A 5,889-nucleotide genomic window follows, 5' to 3' on the forward strand; every position below is an offset into this window, starting at 1 on the left:
CTAAACTTAATTAATTAAAAATTAAAACCTAATTAGGGTTTTTAATTAATAATAATAATAATTACGTAATTAATGCGAAATTAGGGTTCTGTGTAACCCGTGTCAGACGGCTCCGCGAGTTGCGGTATTCCAGGCAACAAACTCCGCGAGTCGCGGGGATCAAAATTTCAGATGACAGGCTGTTTCGTTTCAGTTTTTCGACGTAATTATTTTTTTTTCTGTTTTTAATTTAATTAATATATTTATATAATTTAAATAAAACTTATCTTAAAAAACTAAAATAAAAATCTTAAAACTAGATTTATATATATATATATATTTTTTTCGGTTTTTTTTATGTTTTAATAAAAACAAAATATTTAAATAAAACTTATAATTTTTTTATAAAATAAAAATAAAGAAACTTTATAAAACTTAAATATTTAACAAACTCTTAAAAATATTTATATTTTTGTTTTTCTTTTTATATTTTTGAATATTTAAAACGTATTTTTACAAAAGCGTATTTTAATAAAAGTAAACTAAAAATAAAAATCTTTTTTTTTTCTTTTTATTAGCGTTGCGCTTTCGGCGTTTAAGTTCCCCGGCAGCGGCGCCAAAAATACTTGGTTTCAAAGCTAAGGGGTATAAAATACTATTAAATTTTACAAGGAAATACTATTAAATACGATACAATTTTACACAAGATATTTATTTATTTATTGAATGGATATACTTAAATCTTGCTACAACACTTATAGACAGTGTACCTAATCGTACAGTAGTGTAGTTTTTAGTAAGTCTGGTTCGTTCCACAGGGAATCTTTTTCACAAAGCTTAACGCTATATTAGTTTAAATTTATAAAAATACAAATATATATATAAGTAATATTATTATTATAAAGGGGGGGTTTTTACCGTTTATTGACCGGTTTGTCAATTTTAAAACTTTAGTCGCAGTTAAAACCAAATGTAAAATATTAAATAAATAAAAGACTTAATTTAAAGCATAAAGTAAATAACGATAATGAAATTGCGAATAATAAAAGTGCGATAAAATAATTTGCGATAATTAAAAAGTACAATAATTAAAAGTGCAATTAAATGCAATAACAATAAAAAAAATGCGATAATTAGAAGTGCAATTAAATATAAAATAAAGGAAATTAAATATGAAATAAAAGAATTATGCTTATTTAAACTTCCGTAATCATGATGTTTGACGTGTTGATTTTAGTTTTATGCCCATGGGTTAATTGTCCTTTGTCCTGGATTATTTAATATGTCCGTCTGGTTTTTGTCCATAACAGTCCATCAGTCATAAATATAAAGTGCGAGTATCCTCGTCAAATTATCCTTATACCCGAAGTTAAATATTCCAACTAATTGGGGATTTAAACTGTAACAATATTTTAATACTTTGTTTAATAATTACACCAGGATGTCGACTGAGTGTAACCCAAGGTTTTAATACTTTGTTATCAATTATGCCAAGTGTCCTTGTACATAATTTCACCCCTGTTTTAATAATTCCATAGACTATTAATTCATTCCCGTGTCCGGTTAAATGAACGATTATTCGTACATATAAATACCCCGCCCATCGTGTCCGATCTAGTGTATATGGTAATTTATGGGTACGTCCAATTGTAAATCTTTATATTAACATTAACAAACTATCATTTAGTTAAACAAATATAAAGCCCATTAATAGCCCATAGTCTAATTTCCACAAGTGTCGTTCTTTTGTCCAAACCCCAATTATGGTACAAAGCCTAATTACCCAATTTTAGTAATTAGCCCAACATCATGATTACTTCGGATTAAATAAGCATAATAATAACTTAGCTACGAGACATTAATGTAAAAAGGTTGAACATAACTTACAATGATTAAAAATAGCGTAGCGTTACACGGACATAATTTCGACTTACACCCTTACAACATTCGCTAACATACCCTTATTATTAGAATTATAATTATAATTAAAATTAAAATTAAAATATATATATATATATATATATATTACGTTTACATATAGAGAAAGAGAGATTTTAGGATATTTTTTTACGTCGAACTGCGTTGGCTTTTATAGGGAATTAAGTCCAGGGGAACTCCGCGACTCGCGGCATTTTCCTTCTTCAAACTCCGCAAGTCACGGAGTTTGAAATTACAGCTCACTCAGCTTTGGCTCTTTGTTTGCCGACGAATTATAAATATATTATAATATATATATTAATTTTAAGAATTAATTATATATTATATTATATTTATATATATAGTTAACTTGTAATTTTTAGTCCGTTGCGTCGAGCGTTGAGAGTTGACTCTGGTCCCGGTTCCGGATTTTCGAACGTCCTTGCGAATAATTTAATATCTTGTACTTTGTGTGTTGAATCTTGTACTCTTGTAATTTCGAGAGGTTTCTTATCAATAATTGGAACCTCTTTGATTGTCTTTTGTACTTTTGAGCTTTTTGGTTGTTTGCATCTTCAATTCATCGAATCTGCCTTTTGTCTTCACCTTTTATTATTTAAACGAATATCACTTGTAAATAGAACAATTGCAACTAAAATCTTGTCTTTCTTGAGGAATAATGCTATGAAATATATGTTCGTTTTTAGCATTATCAAAGGGTACAAATCCTGATTCCGCCAAAGAGAAAGAGTGGAAGAAGTTAAACCGAAAAACTATTGGTCAAATCCATCAATGGATTGATCATAGTGTCTTCCACCATGTTGCACAAGAGACAGAGGCATATGTCCTCTGGAAAAAGTTGGAGGACACGTACCAGGCCAAGACTGCTCGGAATAAAGCCCTGTTGATGAGGCGTTTAGTCAACATGAAGCTTAAAAGTGGAACTTCAGTTGCCGAGCATACCAGTGAGTTCCAGAGCTTGGTCAACCAGTTATCGTCTGTAGAGATACCTCTTGGTGATGAAGTTCAGGCGCTACTGCTACTTAGTTCTCTTCCCGATAGTTGGGAGACGCTGGTAGTAACACTCAGCAACTCAGCCCCGAATGGCAAACTTACCATATCAATGGTCAAGGATGCCCTATTCAGTGAAGAGGCAAGGAGAAAGGACATGGGCACAGATCAGACCCATGCCTGTGTCACAGAGAATCGGGGGAGACAACAAATAAGTAGCAAAAATAAATGGAGAGGCAGAAGCAAGAGCAGGGGCAGGTCCTCTGATAGCAGAAAATCAATATATAAATGCTATCATTATGGATTAGAGGGACATATGAAGAAGAACTGCTATAGACTGAAAGAAGAACAAGGTCAGAGCAGTTCACAATCGAAGAATAAGAGTGGAGAAACATTAGTTACTATCACTGGTGATGTAGCTTATTGTTCAACCCATGATGAGACATGCCTTCACGTCTCACGAGAAGACACAGAATGGGTGGTAGATACTGCAGCTTCCTACCACGTGACTCCATACAAGGAATACTTCACAACATACAAAGCTGGTGACTTTGGAGCTGTGAAGATGGGAAATTCCAGTTCCGCTAAGATTGTCGGAATTGGTGATGTCACGATAAAGACAAGTTTCGGGAGCACAATCACTTTGAAGGATGTCCGCCATGTACCAGATCTTCGGCTGAATCTACTTTCTGGAGTAGCTCTTGATAGTCATTTCAGTAGAGGCACATGAAAATTGTCAAGAGGCGCTATGATAGTCGCTCGAGGACACATTTGTGGCACACTATACAAAACTCATGTGAAGATCTGTACAGACGGCCTTAATGTTGCAGAAAAAGAGGCGTCACAAAATTTATGGCAGCAGAGACTCGGTCAAATGAGTGAAAAAGGGTTGTCTACCCTAATAAAGAAGGAGCTTATCAATGTAGACAAGGATGTTGCGCTAGATCCTTGCAATCATTGTCTGTTTGGTAAACAGCATAGAGTCTCGTTTAATTCCTCTTCAACGAGAAGATCAGAGTTACTCAGTCTGGTGCACTCTGATGTTTGCGGTCCCTTGGAGGTTGAATCAATTAGCGGCAACCGATACTTTCTAACGTTTATCGATGATGCTTCTCGAAAGGTGTGGGTATATTTCTTGCGGACGAAGGAACATGTTTTCGATTACTTCAAACAGTTTCATGTCATGGTAGAACGTGAGACAGGAAAGAAGTTAAAGTGTCTTCGATTCGACAACGGCGGTGAATACTCTTCCAGACAGTTCGATGCCTATTGCAGATCATATGGCATCCGACATGAGAAGACAGTTCCACGTACCCCTCAACATAATGGTATAGCAGAAAGAATGAACCGAACAATCATGGAACGTGTTCGGAGCATGCTCAGTATGGCTAAGTTACCAAAGCCATTCTGGGGAGAAGCAGTCAGAGCCGCATGTTACTTGATCAACCGATCTCCATCAGTACCACTGAATTTTGAAGTTCTGGAGAAACTTTGGTCTGGAAATGAGACACCGCTAAATTTTTTTTTTTTTTTATACGTGGCGGAAGCATTAACATTAATTAAATACGATATCAACAATTGTACAAACCGATGTCACGTGTCATTAAAACAAATTACATATTAACAGGAAAAGACGTAAATGCATTCTGTTATCAAAAGTACACGGTTCATATTCTAAAACACCACATCAGAGTTAACCCTGTCAAACATAACATCGTCATGCCCGTCTTCTCCCCAAAATGCGACATTTACAAAAGCTAATAACCTGCCGGGAGGAGATGGAGGGGAATTATGCAGTGACCTGAACTTTTCCATGTTTATATATATATATTAAATGAAATTGTTATTTACATGATTAAGTGTTTCCAACATGTTAAGCAATCAAACTTGTTAAGACTTGATTAATTGAAATAGGTTTCATATAGACAATTGACCACCCAAGTTGACCGGTGATTCACGAACGTTAAAACTTGTAAAAACTATACGATGACATATATATGGTTATATATATAGTTAACATGATTTTATTATAAGTATGTATCTCATTAGGTATTTTAACAATGAGTTATATACATAAAAATGAGACTATTAATTTAAGAAACTCGAAAACGATATATATAACGATTATCGTTATAACAACGTCTTACTAGGTACATATAAATCATATTAAGATATTGATACACTTGGTTAATTATGTTAAATGATAAGTAAATATATTATTAAGTGTATTAACAATGAAATACATATGTAAAAATAAGACTACTAACTTAATGATTTCGAAACGAGACATATATGTAACGATTATCGTTGTAACGACATTTAACTGTATATATATCATACTAAGATATATTATATATCATAATATCATGATAATATAACAATTTAACATCTCATTTGTTATAATAAACAATGGGTTAACAACATTCAACAAGATCGTTAACCTAAAGGTTTCAAAACAACATTTACATGTAACGACTAACGATGACTTAACGACTCAGTTAAAATGTATATACATGTAGTGTTTTAATATGTATTCATAAACTTTTGAAAGACTTCAAGACACTTATCAAAATACTTCTAATTAACAAAAATGCTTACAATTACATCCTCGTTCAGTTTCATCAACAAATCTACTCGTATGCACCCGTATTCGTACTCGTACAATACACAGCTTTTAGATGTATGTACTATTAGTATATACACTCCAATGATCAGCTATTAGCAGCCCATGTGAGTCACCTAATACATATGGGAACCATCATTTGGCAACTAGCATGAAATATCTCATAAAATTACAAAAATATGAGTAATCATTCATGACTTATTTACATGAAAACAAAATTACATATCCTTTATATCTAATCCATACACCAACGACCAAAAACACCTACAAACACTTTCATTCTTCAATTTTCTTCATCTAATTGATCTCTCTCAAGTTCTATCTTCAAGTTCTAAGTGTTCTTCATAAATTCTACAAGT

The sequence above is a fragment of the Rutidosis leptorrhynchoides genome, chromosome 5 (assembly GCF_046630445.1).
Source record: "Rutidosis leptorrhynchoides isolate AG116_Rl617_1_P2 chromosome 5, CSIRO_AGI_Rlap_v1, whole genome shotgun sequence".
NCBI classification, from domain to species: Eukaryota; Viridiplantae; Streptophyta; class Magnoliopsida; order Asterales; family Asteraceae; genus Rutidosis; species Rutidosis leptorrhynchoides.